At 50.1% G+C, this 21,566-nt stretch overlaps 1 long non-coding RNA gene across 1 annotated transcript; it reads left to right on the top strand.

Annotated features, from left to right (window-relative positions):
* Positions 1-15,593: 15,593 nt before the first annotated feature.
* On the top strand, positions 15,594-21,222 carry LOC123384034. The gene is made up of 3 exons (XR_006594583.1): positions 15,594-15,799; positions 16,143-16,260; positions 17,579-21,222. It is a non-coding gene; the product is annotated as an uncharacterized LOC123384034 (long non-coding RNA).
* Positions 21,223-21,566: the final 344 nt, after the last annotated feature.

Raw genomic sequence — 21,566 nt, 5'->3', positions numbered from 1 at the left:
TCAAAGGAGAACCTCCACAGTCCGAAAGCCATTGGCTCCACATCACACAAAAGAATGGCAGGCTGGGGCGCCTGGGTGGCGCAGTCGGTTAAGCGTCCGACTTCAGCCAGGTCACAATCTCGCGGTCCATGAGCTCGAGCCCCGCATCGGGCTCTGGGCTGATGGCTCAGAGCCTGGAGCCGGCTTCCGATTCTGTGTCTCCCTCTCTCTCTGCCCTTCCCCCGTTCATGCTCTGTCTCTCTCTGTCGCAAAAATAAATAAAAAACATTGAAAAAAAAAAATTTTTTTAAAAGAATGGCAGGCTATTATTTGTATAGCACCAACTGGAGAGTTTGGTGAATGAGAATCTCTGGGGATGGGCCTAGGAATGTGCATTTTAACATCCTGCCCAGATGATTCTCATCCACACTGAATTCTGTAAGCATTGCCATAAATTGTTCTGTTGATGCAGAACAATTCAAACCACTCCAGCAAACCTTTCATGAAGCCTTCCATGCTCTGGACTCTGCACTAGCAGCTGACCTTATTGGCATATGCAGTTTTGTGGGGTGCGGATGACTTGTGTGGCCTCCTATCCATATAATGGTAGGGAGTAGATCCCAGGGAAGGCTGGATACATCAGCTAAGAAGCTTCATGAATTAGGGCAAAAGAAGAAACCGTTGCTTAGTTCAGGAGAGCTGCCTCTAGAATTAAAAATTGGTAAGTTATCAGACCTTGGATTTTGCATCAGACAGGAGCTCATCTTCAGGGCACTGTGGGGGCAGCAGGTGGGTAAGAGGGAGGGGCCAGGTCACCCTGAGAAACTGGTTCTGACCCGCTCCTACCTCTCACCACATTTATCACATTCATATTTACCTCCTTCTATTCAACTATTTACAGAATCACAGACACTCACATGCAGAAGGAATTTTAGAGGTTATCCAACTCAGGCCCCACCCAATACAGTCCTGTCCTTCATTTCTCTGTTGTCTTCTCCTCCCCTACTAACCATGAGGTCTGCTCAGATTCATACAAAAAAGGCATGCACCCATCTGCACTACTTAGCACCAAAAAGGTTGTTGATCCATATCAACAGTGAGGACCTGGTACACCCAAAGTCTGGCACCGAAATGGCTAGCAGAGCTGCCTCCACTTACCCAGGAAGGACCTAAAAGACTGGAAGACCAGCTTCCCCCAGAGAATAGTGGAAGCATGTTATATTCCCTCAACTATTTTGATGTCCTTCAATCATGCTTTCAAACTTTGCTACCCAAAAAGCACTAATAGTAGAAGTGGAGTCAGTTCTGAATTCAGCTCATCACCTCTAACTACCATTAGGGACCATGGGTGTCACAGAAAGTCACTGCTCCTACTCTTGTAGAAGCATGGAAAGGGAATGGTCAAAGATCAAAGCGTAGTCTTCTCTTCAACCTTGACCTTCATCACTGCAGATATGTCTGACACCCAAGTCATGTGCTCTTTCATTCATTCAGAGCACCCACTCGTCAAGGGCAGCGCCATGTCTGTTTCGGTGCATCAACCGTGTCTATTTAGGCCATGGTTGGATCCTTTACAAATAATCAATGAAGACAACATGCAAGAACTAAGCTGCAGAACTTGCCAATCGGGCTTGACAAAAAACGTAGAAGCCACAGCTTAGACCAATTTCTCACCTGTGCCATATGGAAGAAAGACTGGGCCACCACAGTTGCTTCAACCACCCTCACAGACACCAACCAGCACAGTCACCAGTTCAGCAAACACCATGAATAAGAACCATTTGTTGAGCATGCTAAGAAGTCTTGGTGACACAGGGTGTCTTGAAAGAGGATTATATTCAGTATCCTATTGAATTAAGGAATTTCAATGAAGGAGCAATGGCTTGGAACTAGACACCTAATTTAGCCATTAACATGCTGTGTTCTCCCTGGCCTCTATCTGAATCTGAAAAATGGGGGGCTTGGCAGTGAGGATAAATGAAATCATGTCTTCACTACTATCATCAGAGCTCTCTGAAGAGAGTGTGATATGTATGCAAGGTTGTGTTGCCAATGACATACTCAGGTGCTTTCTAAAGTTTGGAATTAGTATTAATGGGTACTGGCTAACCATTTCCTCTCTTCAAAACTATGTCACGCAGAATGTTCTGGAATTAAAGGAATAGCCTGCTTTCATCTTCATCTGGATTTGCAGTATTTGCATTGGCTGCCTGATGGCAGGAGATATTGCTAAGTCAGTTGGTCCCAAGGATATAGACTGACTTCCCTGTTTGGTAATGCTCACTTGCTCTCCTCTCTCGATCTCTCTCAATCTTTCCCCCCCTCCCCTCTCCCCTGCCCTTCTCGGTCAAGATGATACCAGCACCACCTCAGCAGTTGTAGCCCCAACAGCTACAGCAGCAGCAAGCAACAGCAGCCTCAATAGCAGAAGAGGCAGCGGTGAGCAGAGCATCAGAAGCTTTCCCTTCTCTTCATTTCAAAGAGTGAGAGAAGCAATGCCAACTGATGGGGAGGGGGCTGGCTGCTGTAGAATCTCAGCTCTCCTCCAGGAGCCTGGCACTGGGAATAGGAGTTGCCATGAATACACACACCAACAGGGCAACTTCCAGCTGGCACTGAGAGTAGTACCCTCAGCACTGTTGGGAGGAGCCGGGAAGGAAGGGGCCAGAGCCAGCTTCTGGCTAGAGCTGAGATGTAGCCATGACAAGAGTGGGGGATCTCAAAGCCATAAGGTAGCACCATGGAGTTGGACCCAGTCTCTAACAAGGAAATCCATCTGTCCTTGAGACTCAGGGAGGGAGAATCCTTTCCTGAAGGTCACATGGTGATAGAAAGGAAAAGCCAAACTTTTCCAAAGGACTTGGTCTCTGCTTCAGAGAACTGAAAACCGAGACAGCCAGCAAATAAACACAAAACACCAAAAGTAAACAGATTCGCTCAGCCCTCTGGGTTGAGCCAACCTGAACCATGCTTCTGGACAAAGCACCCAATCAATATTACATATCTTCAGGGGCACCTGGGTGGCTCAGTCAGCTAAGCATCCGACTTCGGCTCAGGTTATGATCTCACAGCTTGTGAGTTTGAGCCCTGTGTCAGGCTCTGTGCTGACAGCTCAGAGCCTAGAGCCTGCTTCAGATTCTGTGTCTCCCTCTCTCTCTCTCTTGCACGCACGCGTGTGCACTCACTCTCGCTCTCTCTCTCTCAAAAGTAAACAAACATTAAAAAATATTTGTAAGTAGTACATATCTTCATAGTACATAACATTTGGATAATGCATTAGATTTGGAAAAACCTTCTAGAAAAGGTGTTATGTATTGGTAGCTTTGCCCACGGTTGCAGACCCCGCTTCCCACTGAGACATCGCCTATTGGTACAAGCCCCAACATCTCTTTGGACCTGGCTGTTCTTGCATACCTTTCCCCAACATCACATCCCTGAAACCCTGGGCTCCAGGAAAGGAATCTCAGCTGCTCCCCTAACTCAGACCTGACCAAGACGCCCTCTTGCCCTCTCCCAGCAGGCACTCTGCTAAAACATCTGTAGGACAGAGAAGTGTGAAAGTGTCTCTGGTAAATAGCAGGGGAACTGAGGCAGGGAGGGGTTAATAGTGACCTCTGGAACCAGACATCCTGGGTTCAAGAACTAGCTCCAAGGGTGCCTGGGTGACTCAGTCAGTTAAGCATCTGACTCTCGGTTTCAGCTCAGGTCACGATCTCACATTTTTCATGAGTTCAAGCCCCACAATGGGCTCTGTGCTGGCAGTGCAGAGCCTGTTTGAGATTCTCTCCTCCCTCACTCTCTGCCCTTCCCTCCCTCACTGTCTCTATCTCTCTCAAAATAAATAAATAAGCTTTAAAAAAAAAAAAAAGAACTAACTGCATTCCTACCAGCTATGTACTTGTGTGGCATTATCTAACGTCTGTGCCTTAACCTCCCCTTCCAGAAAACAGATACTAACAGCCAGCACTGATGCCCCGGCAAGGGTGAGCCACTCAAGTGAGAGCACAGGGCAGTGCCCAACAGATGTCTGGCCCCTTGCAGCAGTACAGTAATAGTACACTATTGGGGGAAAGGGTCATTTCCACAGGACAGGAGGAGGACCATGGTCAAGGAGGAGGAGGTTTTGAACTGCAGAAGGCATAGGGGACAACCATTCTTCCTATACATTTAGCAAATTTCCTAAAAAGAAATATTGCTTGTGGGCACACAACCCCCACTGATTTGGGCTTCCCATTCTCTTCCTGAATGCGCCTTCTCTCTCGGGTCACCTCTTTTAAAGTCCTTGAATCCTAGGCCAGAGGGCCTCCAGTGTTCCCATAACCCCTGGGCTCCTTGGTGAAATCAGGCTCTAAGCAAAGCAGGCAGGAGAGGCAGGGGGACTCTCCTTTCCTTCACTCCTCCTTCCCCGCCCTGAGACTCTGGGCAGAGCCAGGCATCCTCCTCCCTCAGGTCCCCGACACCTGTTGGGGTGAGTGCCAAGTCTTCTCCCGCACCTGCCCCTCCCTCCATCCTGGGATCCCCCTCCCGAGGCATCCCTGCACCTGTATTTGTTAATCAAGCCGCAGAGGACGCAGTAATTGCCCAGCAGAAAACACGGGTGCAGATGTTAGGGAGCGCTGGGGCAAAAGCACTAAATGAGATTCTTGTTTTCCAAACAGAGCCCGAGATTTAATTACAGCCTTTCCAAGTGCTTATTAAAAACCCTTATTTTTTTTCCTTATTGTTTTCCTGCATGGTGCATATTGAATCAGCCGCCGCTGTTGTCTTGTTTTTGGAGCGTTCATAAAAAGAACCGATGTGGAAAATTGCAAACACAGATTGTACCCAAACAATATCTTCTCCCTTTGCTTTTCTTTCTGGTCTTTCTTCCTGCTGAATAACAACATCGGGGGTTGTATTCAGCGCACATCCGGCTCTTTCCCAAAAGCCAAAGGGGGTCTTTTGGACATGCAAGACTGCCCCTCCACCTGCCCGAGAAAAGAGTATGGGGGCGACTCCGCTTCACTCTGAGGCAAGTAGGAGCAGGAACACACAGTCTGCAGGAAAGGTGAGGGAACAGGTGAGCAGGAGACCTGGAATCACAGACCATCAGAGCCAAGAGAGCCCTCAGCAGACATGGCTATTATGTCCCCTGACAGCGCTGGCCCCCAGAGGTGAAGTGATGGGGCCGAGACAAGGTCAGACCTCCTGCCCAACTGGACTGGAGAACTTCCCACTGACATACGCAGTGCTCTTGCCACTAGAGGGGCCCATACCCAAAAGGACCCATGGACTCTTCTTTTTAGCCCATAAATTTCCCCATCAGGAAAGGGGATTGGTCTCTGGAAGCCTTCCCAAGTAGAACACTGATGACCAGCTGTGCCCGCCCATAAGTCACACGCCTGCTCCAAGGGGACCAGGGTAGTTATGGTGCCACCCAAGTGCTCAAAACTATTTGTCCACCTACCTTTGGATGCCACTGCCTCAAAAAACTGTTTACTGTTTCCCAGGCCTTTCCCAGGCAGTTTCCATGGGACAAAGTCCTAACGATGCACCAGGGGAAAGAGATTGGAGCCCTGTGGGCATCCGCAGGTCTCCACCAGATCGACCCTGCCACCCTCTCCTGCTTTCCCCATGCACTGTCACTACTACTGTCTCTTGGATCTGGAGCCCAGCTTTTGAAGGAGGGGCATCTTCCCACTCCGTGGCATCTCCCCTCCCTGCTGCTCTACTGAGATGAATGGATGAGGGATGCAATTAACCCCAATATAGAGGAGGAATGCAGGCATGGGAGAAGTCTCTCATTGAACAATGTATAAAATTCTGTCCTTCCTTTCTGTCTCCTGTTCCTGGTACTCTAGCAGCAGCAGCCAGCCTCCCATCCTCCATTCTGGTCATGATCCCAAGTTGCCATGTCAGGAAAGCAGGGAAGAAGAAGGAAATTGAGCCTGTTCCCTCCATCCCTGCTCCATGTCACAGTCCCACTGAACTCAGACTCTGCCCAGTCCCCTCCCAGCAGAGAAGGGCACCATCTGTGCTTAGGTGATAGGGCTCAGGCCTCGGCCATGTGACTCCAGAGGAGAACTCTTGGTTTAGGAGAACTCCTAAAGTTCCTCCCGAACTTTGTCCTCCAGATTCTCACCTGAGGACAGGAGCTGGGGCAAAATGGACCCAGGGAAGAGAAGGCAATTGGCAGATTTCTTCGCCACAGAGAGTGGAGGCCGAAAGTAGAACTCAAGGGTCTTCCGTGCCCACTGCACCAGCAGGCAAGGCACCTCACCCTTTGGGCGTGTGGGGCACACAGGAGCCTGGGGAAAGTGCAGCAAGACCAACAACTTTCAAAATCTGGTGTTTCTGCTGAAACTCCCCAGGGCTAATATCCCCAGCAGAATCATGGAACTCTGGAACAAGAAGACTATGCCAGATGCTCCTCTCGAGTCTCAATTTCCATTTCTCCCATCTCCAGGGCTTGCAAAGCTAAAAATTACACCTCCCAGACGGTCTCATAGCTCAGCTTAGGTTCTGCCGATTTGATGCATTTCTGTTGCATTTGGAGAGTGGGGCCCACGGGAAACCATGTCTCTGCAGAGCTCAGACAAGCAGGGCCAGGCAGACGCAACTGTTGGTGGAGGCTGGACTCCAGGGTCCACAGTCACATCACCAGCGTCAAGGGTGTGGGGAAGCTGTGACAGTGACAGTGACAGCAAAGGCAAGCACGATGGCAGGAGCTTTCTGACCCTGGCCTTGACTTCATTCTCCTAGCTCTTCCAGTGATTTTGTAAAGTCCTAATTCTCTGCATAAAATTCCTTTCTGCTTGAAATATCTACAATGGTTTCTGTTTCCTGCCTCAAATGCTGACTGACACAGAGTCTCTGGAGGTCTTCATATCCATTTTGCAAAGAAAGCTCCGAGAAGTGAAGTGACTTCTCCAAGGTGCTACAGCACCTAGAGACAGAGCAGGGACTGGATTCAAGCTTCTACTCTAATCCAAAGTTCATTTCAGTGGCAGGTGAAGAGAAAAGTGGCTGTCTCCTTCAAACTCCCTTTCCTTGCTCCCCCAAGCCCTGCCCTCCAGCCCCCATCAGTGGTGTGTGTGTGCACGTGAGGGCGTGTGTAAACACACAGGCAGAGCTGTATGTGTGCTGGCACACATTAACGCAGAACATGCCTGTATGGAGGTGCTTGGTGCCTGCAGCCACCAAAGGTCCAAGTGGCTCAGCTGCAACCTTTGTGCTGTGACTCTATTAAAGTTCTTTCAGGGAACAAGCTTTCATTTCATGGACAATTCAGAATCTCTGTTCAGAGGAAATTGATGTTTTGCTAGGCATTTTCTCACTTGAGAGATGGTCAAAACTCACGGTAAGAGCAGATAAAGACAATGTAAGTCAGCAGCTGAGAACAACAAATAAAAAAGCTGAACCAATGAAAAAAGTCTCTGAAGGTGACGCAGGTAAAAAACATGTCTCTCTGGGGAAACTCTTAACAGCCCGTCACCTGGGGCCCAGGGGAGAGATCTACCAGCCAAAGTCAAACTTAGACAGGGTTCCCATAGACTGGTCCCCAGGCACTGGATGTAGGTTTCCAGCAGGGATGCCCCTTGGACTTTAGGAAGCTGTGGCCAAGCCTTTGCCTTGAACTGAGCTTCCTTCCAAGAATGGAAACTCAATCCACCCTAGAGAGAGAACAGTGACCACTGGAACAGCAAACAGGGGAAGAGCATGTGGAAGAGGGGAAATGGAAGGAGATCCCACCAGGGCGTAGTCCATTATTATTCTCTTCCTCCTCCAGTTCTCCTTTTCTAAGAAGAGTTGCACTGGAAGAATCAACCTGGCCTGCTTCAAGAAAATTCCCCAGCTCTACCAGCCCCTGGAGCTGGGGCAGGCCATCTGTCAGCCCAAAGGGTAACTTCCCACTCCAGCCCTCCCCTATCCTTCTCCAGACCCCACAGTTCGGTGAGACCCAGAGTCCTTTGTCTTCAAGGCCAATCTATAGACCAGGCCTACTCAGGGGAACACTTTCATCAGACTTTATCACAATGAGAAAACTAAAATAAGGATAATGCAGGATGTGCATGTGTGTGTGTGTGCATGTGTGTGTGTGTGTGTGTGTGTGTGTGTGTGTGTGTGGTTGTTGCCAACTGTCCTTTCAGAATGACCTTTTTACTCTGAGATCATTCCCCTCCTGAGAACAGTCCCTTTTTCATGTTAAAATATCCTTTGTGAATTGGTAATAATAGTAATGGTGTTTTTATTATTGTTATTGCTTTAAGGCAATGTTTCTTTTCCTTTTGTTTTCTTTTTTTTTTAAGTTTACTTATTTATTCTGAGAGAGTGCAAGTGAGGGAGGGGCACAGAGAGAGACACAGAGAGAGAGAGAGGGAGAGAGAGAGAGAGAGAGAAAGAAGCCCGAGCAGGCTCCACACTGTCAGTGTGGAGCCCAAAGCGGAGCTCAAACCCATAAACCTAGAATCAAGACCAGAGTGAAAGTCAGACACTTAACCATCTAAGCCACCCAGGCACCCCTCCTTTTCTTGTTTTAAATTCTCATTTGACAGGGGTACTGGCTGGCTCTGTCAGTAGAGCATGTGAGTTCAAGCCCCACATTGGTTATAGAGTTTACTTTTAAAAAAAAATGCTCAGGGCGCTTGGGAGGCTCAGTCAGTTAAGCGTCCGACTTCAGCTCAGGTCATGATCTCGCAGTCTGTGGGTTTGAGCCTCGTGTCGGTCTCTATGCTGACAGCTCAGAGTCTGGAGCCTGCTTCTGATTCTGTGTCTCCCACCCTCTCTGCCCCTCCCCTGCTTGCTCTCTGTCTCTCTCTCTCTAAAAATAATAGACATTAAAAAAATTTGTTTTAATGCCCACTAACAAAAGAAATCAGCTCCTTCATGTTAGTCCCAATTGGTAGGTTGGTTGATTTTTACTTTTTGCTGGAGCACAGTATAGAGCCCACAGCTTAGCCCCCACCCCTGTAAGACTAACGGAGAAACCCAAAGTAGCTTCTTTCATGCTCTCCTCTCAGGAGCCTGCCTCCAGCACCTTTTTCATAACGTGGCAGGGAGCCAGAATCAGAAGGCTACTGACCCTAGCCACCTTTCTAAGAAAATGATAGGCACCTAAGATCCCATCACACTCAGGGGGTCCCACCTTCCTGCCCGCCTACACCAGCTCCTTCCACACAGAAACCAACAGCTTTGGCACAGTTCACGTCAGTCATTGTCCCCAAGGAAGCTCTCAGGGAGTGTGTGAGACATGAGTGCCATCTCAGAACCAAGCCTGTCCTCTCTCGAGAAATCTCTCGGCTCTGAGTCAGGCACCAGCCAGGCAGATAGAATATGTGAATGGTGAGCCTCCTCTTTGCCTCTGCCCAAGCTCCCCACTGCCCGCAGGGTTCCTCTGCCTCCAGCTTTACCCCTGTCTGTAACTCAAATGCACGATCAGCCAAAGAAAGGGCCACTCTGAGAGCTGCTTCCTTCCTGGAACCACCAATGCCCCCAGACAGTCCCAGAGTCCTCACCGCTGCCCCAGTCATGTGTAAGCTGCAGCCAGATACCTAAAGGACTCCTCCTACACTGGGTTCTTCCAACCCCCAAAGCCCCCTATCTAGGCAGCTCAAGGCTACAGGAATGGGCTCTCTGTATAGAGGGGTCCCTGCTAACTGCAGTTTCCCGCCCTCTTCCCGCAGTAAACTGCACATTCTTTTGTGTTTCCCCAAGGAGTAAATTAGGCGACCAGGTTTTCCAGCCCCCATTTTTTTTATGTGAAATACATAATAACTCATTTAATGTGTACAATTCTTATTCCCATTTGATAGCTAAGGAAAGAGGCACAAGAAGTTAGGTAACTAGTCCAAGGTCACACACAGCTGATAGATGGAGACACCAGGATTTGAACACAGCAGTCTGGCTCAAAAGTCCACGCTCTTAGCTTCAGTCCTACCTCTGTCCCTGGCACACAATGAGCCTTCTGGGACCCAGAAACTTGCACAAAGGTAGGACTCTGGAAAGAGAGAGATCAAAAACGCATTTCGTGCCAAGCCCCATGCAGGTCCTGCCAAGGGACCTCTTAGAGTCTCAGGTATGTGAAAGTGACTAGGTAGCTCTGTGAACTCTGTTAACCTGCTCCAGGAAGCATGTGAGAGACCTCTATTCACTCAACATCCTCCTGTTGTCAATAAGACTTCCAGGATACCAGGCAAGCCTCCAAAGGCAATCAACAACTTTAGAGCAGATCTTGGCAGGATCCCCACTCTCTCTCCCTGTCAGGGGTACCTTCCCGTACCACTGTAGCCTGCATTCACTCTCTAGTGCACCCCCACGGGTCTCTGAGGCCCACAGAGTTTAGGGGACCACACAACAGCTAGACCACAGCAAGCCTGTCTGCAAATTAGAAAACAGTGCCCCCCAAGAATGGATAAAGTCCCATGGTGCACCACTTGGTGAGCAGAACACAGGCTTGTTTCAATCCTTCCTTAACCCCAAGCAGGTTCCCTTGTGCAGTGCATAACCATACACTTATCTGGGGGAAGAACATTCCAGGCAAAGAGAACAGCAAGAGCAAAGGCCCTGAGGCAGGAAGGTGTTTGGCATATCCAAATCGCAGCAGAGGCCTGGGTGGCTGCTGTCATAGGTCTGGGGAGATCAATAAAAGGTTAGGGTCTGAGAAGTGGCAGGACCACCTCACGCTGCACCTCAGAGACCATTGTGAAGCTGTTGGCTCTCTCCTAAGTGAGGAGAAAGGTTTTGAACTGCAAGGTTTTGAACTAAGAAGTAATGTGACCTGGGTCATATATAAAGAAATTGGTCAGGCATTTGTGTAAGAAACAGATGTTGGGGGAGACTGGGAGGCCAGAGGACTATGCAACTGTCAAGAGATGAACGAGACCTGGACCAGGGTGGGTGAAAGAAAGGGTGAAAGGGGTATCTAGATATTCTTTAAAGGTAGAGCTGGTGACTGGATGTGGACAAAGAGAAAAGGAGTCAAGGAAGACTCAATGGGGGTGCCTGGGTGGCTCAGTCGGTTGAGCGGGCCAACTTCGGCTCAGGTCACGATCTCACGGTCCTTCAGTTCGAGCCCCGCGTCGGGCTCTGTGCTGACAGCTCAGAGCCTGGAGCCTGTTTCCGATTCTGTGTCTCCCTCTCTCTGACCCTCCCCCATTCATGCTCTGTCTCTCTCTGTCTCAAAAATAAATAAACGTTAAAAAAAAAATTAAAAAAGGAAGACTCAATGATTTTTGGCCTAAGCAATCGGAAAGATGGAGTTGTCATTTATTATGATGGGAAAATTGCAGGAGGAGCAGGTTTGGAACAGAAGATGTTGAGTTCAGGTTTGTCACGGTAACTCTGGGATGCCTGGTAGATATCTAAGCGGAGTTATCAAAGAGTCCAGCGCATTACAATATACACCTGACGCAATATGGAATGGTCAGCATAAAGCTGGCACTTTCAGGAGACTAAACGAGGTCACCAAGGGAATGAGCACAGGGAGAGAAGAGACCCAGAACAGAGCCTTCAATGGCTGGAAGTCCAGAAGATAAGGAGACACCAACAAGAGTCTGGAAGGAGCAGTCATTAAGGGAGGAGGTGTCCAGAAGCCAAGTTAAGCGTTTTAAACAGGAGACAGTGGTCAGTGGTGCCCACTGCTGCTGATCAGCCATGATGAGGGAGAAGTCCTGGCCATCGGACTTAGCGAATGCTTTGCCACTAACTCACTGGGGGGTCTGGATGAGACCACAACTCTCCAGGCACTATTTTCTCCATTTGTCCAGCAGGGATAACACAGAACCTATCTCGCTCGGTGGCTGTGATGAGCTATTGTGTCGAAAACAGTAACTCCAGGTGCCTGTCACTGTGCCTGGCAATGGCAAATACTCAACAAATGACAGCTACGAGTAAGTAGCATTAGATATTCAGCTAGTCCCTCTCCTACGCTTCAAATGTCAAAAGAAAACCAAGGAAAGAAGGGCAGGGAGTGGGGAAGAGATTTGAAAGCCTTTTGGGGTTCTAGCCACTGCCGGCTTCTTTTTTCCCAGGCTTCGAAACATCGGAAGCCTTCCCCCCCAGGATGTCACCAAAGCCCTACAAGGAGCCTGAGGACCAACAGGGGGACAAGGGAAGTAGAACCACTGGGAGAAATGCAGCAATGTGCTGGAACTCACTAGCACTGTTGGAGCAGAGCAGAGTTGTGGATCAGAGTACAGGGTGGTGTGGGGGGTGTGGAGGGAGAGGGCAGGAAGGGGAGGTTTTCCTGGATGATATGAGAAGACCGCATAGAGCTGAGGGCCCAGTGTGCTGCAGTGACACTACCAGTGGGCAGTACCAAGGTGCTCCCACAACCTCCCCTGCCCCTCCACGAAAACTCTCTCCAGGTCTCCAGGGACAATGTCTCATCTGCTTCTGTCCTGCCTGCTGCAACTCCCTCAGCACCTTCAGTGCCCTCCTTGCCCTGCAGATCTCAGATCACAAGCCACTTTGTATATCGCACAGGTGTGGCAGGGCCCAGGCCCATCTTTCCAGACCTCATGCATTTCTAGTTCCCATAGTTACGACAACCTCTCCTAGAAGCTCCACTAGGTCAGAACTCAGACTTGCCTTCCCCCAGGGCTGCTGGGCCACACTCCCCAGCCCGACAGGTGCATGTTGTTAAGCATGCACAGTTCCCTTTTCCTCTGCTCTGGGTTAGGGTGGCTCAGAGTCACAAAGGCCTATTATCTGAGCCAAATGCCTTTGCTCATCACTGCATTTTTGCCCCGATTACCTCCCATCTGCCAGGCAAAACCCAAACTTTCTCTGGGTTGCCATAGTAACTCATTTCCCCATCACATGCACCTTGACCCTAGAGCTAAAGGACTAGGGTTTGTGCTTTCAAATCTTCGGGCTGGCCACCACTGAGGCCCCCAGATAGGCAGGACATGGAGGTGAGAGCACCTATGGAGCTGGTGCTGGCCCTGCAGAAGATTTCTCCAATAAAATATTCCTGTAATAAAAAATCCACACAGGCAGATAAGAAACAAGACATTTTCCAAATCTGCCTACTTTTCTCTGGTCCGTTTGGCACCGGCTCAGTCCAGGCCACCAACTACTGTCCCCTGGACTAGGCTGACGGCAGACAGAGCCAGAAAACTGCGGCAGCAGCCTGCTGACCAGTCCCCCTGGCACCAGGAGCGGCATTACGATCCCTTCTCCACCCGCAGCCAAGGAGCATTTTGGAACAGAAATGGGGTCTATCAGCCCCCGCTGTGGACTTTTTACCTGCTGCTGAGTGTGCCCTTGCTGCCTGTGCCCTGAAGGTGGGGGAGAGGGGTAAGCGATGTCCAAACACACCAGGGCACACCCAGCCCATCTCCTCCTCCAGGGGGTGGATGAGCCCCAGCACCCCCTTCACGTGGGCACTTCCAGTCTCCACCGCTGATTCCTCTGGGGCCACCTTCACTTCACTCAGATTCAGGGGCACATTTTCCACAGAGAAGGGGGGTGAGGGAAATCCACGGTACTCTCCCTCCAGGCCTATAACTCCGTATCTCTGAAAATTATCTTGACTTCTCTCTTGTATTTTGCTTAAATAAATCAGGGAGGCGGACGGGGCTGTGACAGTTGCGGATGGGGTCTTCTGGAAGCCTCTGTAAGCATAGTGAGAGTACCTATTATTTTCGGGGCTGAGGACCTACCTGTGATTCTACAAGCTGAGGCAACTGGACAAATATCACTCAGCAAACTCTTACATTAACTTTCTGTAACTGAAATGACGTGCCAATAGTCTCACGTGCAGAGGCTTCCCCCCATTTCCATGTCCTGTCGTTCAGTCGGTCAGTCTGTCAAGCAGTCACACATTGAATTCCTCAGCTCTGTGTCCTTCGGGAGGCTCAGTGTTAGAGACACAGATGTGAATAAAGACAATCATCCCTGCCTTCAGGGAGCTTACAGTCAGGTGGGGAGGTAAACCAGCTAATATATGTGATATATCCTCAAAGACGGGAAGGATCAGCACAGGAGAGCATGGAGGGGCGCCCAGCTTAGTTAGTGGGGGTGTTAGGGAAGGCTCTCCAGAGTAAGTGGTACCTCAGGTGAGCTCTGAAGGTTGAATAGGATTAGCTAGAAAAGGAGGATAAGAAATCTAGGCAAAGAGAATAGGACATGCAAATGCCCAGAGGACAGAGGCAAGTAGGTTTGGGGAATTACAGGAAGTTCAGAGTGACTGGATCACACAGAGTTGGGTGGGGGTGAGGGACAAAGGGATGGCCAAGACTGGAGAGTTGGCTAGAACCTGCTCACGAAGGGCCTGGTCCCAGGAGGGGACTTTATCCTCAGGACAAAGGCTGCTTCGAGAGGGCGTCTAGCAGGAGCAGATAAAACCCTCTCACCAGCTACAAAACAGAGAGTGGCTGCGGGTGGAGAAGGGATCGTAATGCCGCTCCTGGTGCCAGGGGGACTGGTCAGCAGGCTGCTGCCGCAGTTTTCTGGCTCTGTCTGCCGTCAGCCTAGTCCAGGGGGCAGAAGTTGGTGGCCTGGACTGAGCTGGTGGCAAACGGACCAGAGAAAAGTGGGCAGACTTGAAAGACATCTTGTTTCTTATCTGCTTAATGCCATTCCTGGAAAAGCAGCCCGTGCCCAGCGCCACTGCAGCAGCTCTGAGAGGAGAACGGGAGGGAGGCCGACCCGGATGGGCAGTGGGACGAGGTACACATTGGACGAAACCAAGCTGCCTTTTAATTCCCTAAGGGGCTGGAAAGCCAGGCATCAGGCGATGGGAGAAGAGACTCGTCCTGGTTTCTTTGTATCCCTCTCAATTCAGATTGTTCAGTATACCAGATCCATCAGGAGAGAACGTAATTTGTGCCTCACGCGGGTCTGGAGAAATAAGGGCGGCGGGGAGTATAACCACAGAAGAGTTCCTCCCAAGGTCAGGTGACGAGTTTCCAGGCTCCTCCTCTTCCTCTCTGCCCCATGGCTCCCCTCCCTGTGTTATTTTGATGATAAATTATTAAGTAGCTGGATCACAGTGCAGCACTAAGGTCAGTCATGCTAATGCTGAATCTACACCAACACCACTTCCAAATAACCACAGAGAAGACAGAATGGGTGCAACATCTGGCTAGGGTGTTTTCTTCCATTATTCTTTAAAATGTGTGCTTTGGCCTCCTGAAGGCACAGCACACACTCAGATGCAAAACAAGGCTGACTTAGCCAGCACACATGGCACTCCCCAGCGCTCCTCGGCTTTGGACAAGAACACAGCTCACAGCTCTGAATCTTGAAATTGTATTTCTGCCCAAGCTGCCTCCACAACAAGCCCCGATCCAAGAGGAAAATCTCATTCCCTTTTGGTTCCTAAAATGATCTGTTTTCCTCTCTCTCCTCTTCCCTCGTTCCTGCTTCCAGCTCCTTCATTCCAAATATTTATGACGTCATGACTCATTAACATTCCCCCCGGGACACCTTTAATAAATATGCTGAGGGGGGAAAGCCTCTGCTTGAATATTAAATATTAAATTTATAAGACATATAATCTTCCTAATTAAGTTGAATTTAGTCTTGTGCATTAGATTAAGAGAAAGGGAGTGGGAAAGGGAGCAGGAGCCACCAAAAAGCCTAAGGACCCAGCTGCAGCGCTCGGCCATTTTAAATTCTAGTAGTTCCATCCTCTGCTCCTTGGGACACACAGCCCGACAGCATCTCTGGGGCCAAAGCCAGTCAGCCAGTAGGCTCAGAAAGGATTCCTCTTCCACTCTATCCCCATTCCCTGCAAACAGCAGGACTCCCAACACCTGGTGTCCAGCCAGGGAGATGGGACCTCCAGCATCTCGAGCGATCTGGGGTTCCTGGCCTTGCAACCCCCACCCCAGAGGTGAGGTCTCCAGCCCCTAGGACAAGCCACCCTATCCCAGAGCCACCCTGCAGGGCACTCATTCTCCACGCTTCCTTCCCACAGGGATGCCCAAGTGCCCTTGAGTTTATATAGTTCTGGATTACAGCATTTCACGAGGCAATCTGCCCAAAGCATTTTCACTGTTGTTGAGGCCTGCTCCTTCCCTGGCCTGTTTTATATTCCTTTAGGAAGGAATATAAAGGGACTTCCCATGGCACCCCTTCCCATCCCTCACCTACTTCCTGGGCCAGTCTGTGCCCCCTGTTCTTCTGCCTGGAAAGAATCATGCCCTGTGGCATCACTCTCTTATTCACTCATCCAGTATTTTTTTGAAGCCCCACTACGTACGTACCCAGTCATCTTTCAAAATCTACAAGGAACACGGGAATAAAATAGGTCCTGCCCTCTGAGAGCCAGCTGTCCACAGGCTGCCTCCAAAGGTGAGAAAAAGGGTGACTCATTAGACCAGGACTATGGACTTCCACGCCCTCGAGGAGGGGTATGGTGGGAGGAGGGCCAGAGAGAAGGCTTCCAAAGCACAGGCCCAGAGCAGGGCCGTAACCAGGCGCCAAGTTCCGGTGCCAAGGGTGGTGCTAAGGGTCCAAGTGTGCTGAAGGGACTGGAGCAAAGAGTCAGGAGGAGGCTACTCGGAGGAGGGGGAAGTTGAGTGGATGTGCATGGGTGAGCAGGACCTGGAGGGCCAAAGTGGACAGAGATAATTCAGAGACATTTCAGAGGGGGTCAGCGGGTACAAAGAGAGAAGACATAAACAGATCTGACACAATCGGTTCACTCGGGTGAGGTTCTGCCCTGTGCTGGGAAGCACTGTGGGACCTAGGGGTGGGCCACAAAGGGCAGGAGCAGCCTTCCTTCTTGTCCTCCAGGGGCTTCAGTCGCTGCTGGAGAAGAGACTCTGACTTTGTAAAGAAAAGCCTCTGCCCACCTGTGCCCTCATGTGACATTGCGAGTCTGGCGGCTGCTTTCCTGGGAATCCATGGGAAGTGGCTGCTTGCTTCTGCTAGCTCTCACTGGTAATGGGAGAGTAAACAGCCTCTGGCCCTTTCTGCCAAGGAGAAAAGCAGGAAGTGCTCTGAATTCCAAATGGAAAAACAGATCAAAGAAAGGGTGGGGCATCCACTAGACCAGGAAGGGGTGGTCAGCTGCCTCCCTCTCCTCCCCGCAACAGGGGATCCAGGAGGTCCTTGCTGCCTAAAGCCAAGTGGGGGTGGAATGCAATGTTGTTATACTCAGAAAAAAACAGGGAACAGAGTAACTACTCCCCTCTCAAGAAGCAAGTGAGTGCAGGGAGAGCTCAGCTTGGGTAAGATCTTAAAGCTGGTGAAACCCAAAATACAGATTTCTCAGTGCCGCAGAGGTGAGTCTGGGATGGGGCTGGAACAATGCTCCAGGAGCTACGGCTCTCTGCACAGGACCTGCAGAATAGTGCCTCTTTCTCATGTACCTGTAATGCTCACCCAGAAGCAGACTGGGGGAAAAGTGAAATCAATGGTCTGATCACAGCAATGTTTTACAAAAACGCATGGAAAAAACTGGAAGGAAACACACCTAAGTGCTTGCAGTGGTTATCCCTAGGTCATAGAATTGTGGATGATTTTTATGTATCTTCCCCATCAGCCCTCCCCCCCCTTAATTACTTTATTATTCTTAAGAGTCTGTATGCTATAAATCCTTAAGCCTAAAGGCTCTTGTTCCATTTTCAATGACCAGTCTGAAAGCATGTTGTTGATAACTTCTTAGGAAAGAGTGAAGAGCAGACAGACACAGACTGCGACCGCAGGAAGCAGCTCCAGACACACAGGAGACAGGCGGCTGCTGGCTGAACACAGGGTCATCTGGTCAGTACCCTCGGAGCTGGGCCCAGTGCTATACCTGGAAGACTGCAGGTGGACATCACACCAAAAAAGAAAGCCTTGCTGAGAACAGGGAGGAGCCAAGAAGGCTAAGAAAGTAAAGCACTGATCTCAAGAAATCCCACTGGAGGAGCGGATGCTGGGTCTAGGAAGGGAGCAGTGGGGTACAGGATTAAAGGGGCACGTACAAAAGAGTGGGGTATGCCTGAGCCTGGCAGAGGACACAGCAATTCCAGAAAGGAAAGCAAAATATGGGGTTGTGAAGGTCTGGGACAGAGCTGAGCCTTTCTCAAGTTCATCCATCAGGACTGCCCTCATCTGAGCTGGGCTCCACCGGGAGCTGGCAGAGACATCCAAGGCCTTCTGGCATTTCCTCCCATGTCTGCATCTATCATGTTTGCTGATATTCTCGGGGAATTGGATTTTGGACTCCTGGGAGGGAAGGGACAGGGATAACAGGATTACAGCACCTCCTGTGCCTTCAACATACACACACACAGAATCACAGCAGGAAAGTGAGATCACAGGCGCTGGCTCTAAGGAGCCTCAGGGTCCCCTTCCCCAGAGACACCCCACAGGGCACATGTGAGCAGCCGCCTTCCAAAGCTGTGGTCTCTGTGGTCATCCTACAGGGCTCCTGGATCCTCTGAGCAGCCCCTCCCTCATCTTCCGGCCTCCAAGAAGCGGCTTCAAAGTACAGTGGGGAGGCTGGATGGGGGTGTGCGAGAGTCGCCCCTCACCGTGCACACCTACTTGTGACCTCAGGGCTGACTTGGCTTGGATCAGCGGCACCCAAGCAGACAAGCTTGCCAACAGCCCCCTTCACCGTCAGAGATGGCACCAGTGGTTTAAAGCTCTACATTCATCCATCCTGCAGGTTATTATTGAGTGTGGGCCAGTGATGGAAAACGTCACTGCCCTCACTGAGCTCACATTCTAGTGGGAGACAGAAAACACAAAATAAGCACAGACGTGAACAAAATCTTATCTCCCCAGCCTCTTAGGCTTCGAGTGTCCTAGGGCTCACTCCCCAGGACTCGGTCTTCTCTCCTCTCACCTTCTCCATCTCTACCCACTGATGACTCCCCTACGTACATCTCCAGCCTAGGTCTCCCCTGAATCCAGACTTATATCCAAATGTCTACTCAATATTGCCACTTGGACATATAGAACTTTATTTCAATTTAACATATTTAAAGCTAAGTTCCTAATCTTTCCCTCAACCCCAAGTTTGCTCCCCACATAAATCCCCCACCTCAATACATGACAACACAACCCTTCCAGTGGCTGAGGCCTAAGACCTTGAAGTCATCCTTGACTACTCGTTCTTCTCACACCCCAAACCCAGCTTGTCAAGAAATCCCAGTGGCTCTACCCACAGAATATAATCAGAATTCACCCCTCCACCACTCCGCCACACTCCACCACAAGGATTCTGAGAGAACCACCTTCTCTCACGTGGGTCATTGCAAGAGATTCCAAAATGTTCTCTCTGCTTCCAGTCCTGCCCCTACAGTAGCTCTCAACCCAGCAGCCAGAAGGACCCTAGATGAAGGCTGTCACGCCTCGGGAATTGCCCAGGAGGGAAGAATCACTTGCAGATGGCCAGGCAAACAGGGAGGGTCCAGGATCTAACACTAACCCCCATCTAATGGGGGGGCAGAATAGGCCCCCATTTGGAGAAAGCGCTATTGCTTTACGGACCAGGAGAGAGAGTTCTGTCCAGAGAGCAAGCTCCAGATCTCAGGGACACAACCACCTCTGGCAGAAGTCCAAATAACAGTAAGTGGAAGAAAATCCAAGGCGGAGATCTGGGATGTTTTAGGGAAAAGGGCACAGCATGGGACGCCTGCTCAGGTAATTCCCAACAAGCAGGAAAGCAGCATGAAGAGGAAAAGGTCTTAGACAAACTTACTAGCCCACCTGAGACCAGAGCACCTAAGGAAACCCTCCAGGTGACTTTAATACTGACTTACTCCAACCCAGAAGGGAACGAACTCTCCCCTTCTGCCTCTGTCTCAAAAAGCCACAATCAAAACTGAGACCAAAGAGGCTAAGGGGATGGGGAAGGAGGTGATGCCAGAAAAAGCAAGACTTACACCTGAAATCCTGACCCTCCTTGCTGGAGAGTGTTGGGGTGCCTGGCTTTTCCTTTAAGATGGTCATCTGCACCTTCTCATCTTCCAGCCCTCCAGGAGGGCTGGTGCAGTGAAATGGGCCCAGGGCTTCCCCCAACCCCTTTCCCCATGCCCTACTAAGAAAACTAAACAGGAACCAGTGTGGGGCCAAGAGAAAGGAGGTATGTGCAGGAAAGCTCAGGCTTGGACACAAGGGAACTGACATGATTTCCTGGGACTTGGAGATCTACAGAGGGTTTAGGACCAAATCCCAATCATAGTAACCAATAATGCATATTTACGGGCTAAACAGTCAACATATATTTCCGTAAAGAACATGGCAGGGAAGTCACAGTCTGATGTCTGTCTAGCTCCTCCATGGAGTTATAGCCAATGCTTGCAGTCTAAGGCCTGGTGTACGTCTGGCCTGCCTGCCCTTCCGATTAGAAAACTAGACAATGGGGAATGGGTGTGTGGTTTCTTATTTTCCAACAGTCAATGCTACATCCATTTGCCTTGGTTAAAACTCTCTTCTGAAGCACAAAAAGCAAATATACAGACACTATAAACCACAGCTCCCAGGAGTCTGTCTGTCTCTGAGCTAGAAGTAGCCTCCCCATGCTGGCTGCCACCACCGCCCATAGAGCAAACCCCGTGTCACTCTGCTCCTACTCTCAGCTCTAAGGCTCACCCCCACCTCCCCTACCATCTCCCCTCCCATCTCTCTGCCCTCCACTTGCCGCTTCTTGAGTTGCCCTGAGCAACAGGGTGTGTGGTCAAACCATCTCATTCAGAGGCCGCCTTCAAATCTTCATCTCCTGACATCCTGGGGAGAACAGGTGGATAGAGGATAGTGTCTGGTGGCTGCTTGCTCTGTTTTTCTCTCAAACCTCCACTCTAGTGCCCTGGAAATCTCTGACAAACTCCCACGTTGGTTAGCAAATCATCAGTGAGGCCTAGCAGAGCCAGCTTGAGGACAAAGCCGCACCTGTTTGGTGGGGGGTACGAACCCCACAGGAAGGGGCTTCAGAAGGGCAGGAAGTTACTGGAGTGCCCATTTCGCAAGGCTAACAGTACCCAGCCATGCGTTCCTTCTGGGCATGCAGACTCCTAACAGCAGCCATAAGTACTCACCCAGAGGGTAATGCCCTTCTGATACACCCTCTGGGTATGTATGTGTTCCTCCATGTGGGCACACGAGTAGGGGAGGGGGGACTGAACAGTTACCAATATTGTGTGACGTAATCATGCTGCATTGGGAGGCATCCAGTCCATAAACAACTGCAGAATAAAAATGCCACATGTAAGGGCGCCTGGGTGGCTCAGTCGGTTAGCAACTGACTCTTGATTTCAGCTCAGGTCACGATCTCGCGGTTTGTGGGATGGAGCCCCGTGTCAGGCTCTGCACTGACAGCACAGGGCCTGCTCTCTCCCACCCTCTCTCTCTCTCTCTCTCAAAATAAATAAATAAACTTTAAAAACTGCCATCAGGGACACCTGGGTGGCTCAATCTGTTAACCGTCTGACTTTGGCTCAGGTCATGATCTCATGGCTCGTGAGTTCGAGCCTCTCATTGGGGTCTCTGCTATCAGTGCAGAGCCTCTGATTCTGATCCTCTGTCTCCCTCTCTCTGCCCCTCCCCAGCTTGCACACGCTCTCTCTCTCTCAAAAATAAACTTTAAAAAAATAAAAATTTAAAAATTACAATTAAAAAAAAATGCCACATATAAACTTGGCCCAGGACATAAGTCACAGCCT

Source organism: Felis catus, chromosome A2 (genome assembly GCF_018350175.1).
Source record: "Felis catus isolate Fca126 chromosome A2, F.catus_Fca126_mat1.0, whole genome shotgun sequence".
In the NCBI taxonomy this organism is placed as follows: Eukaryota; Metazoa; Chordata; class Mammalia; order Carnivora; family Felidae; genus Felis; species Felis catus.
This window is presented reverse-complemented; position numbering and strand designations above follow the sequence as displayed.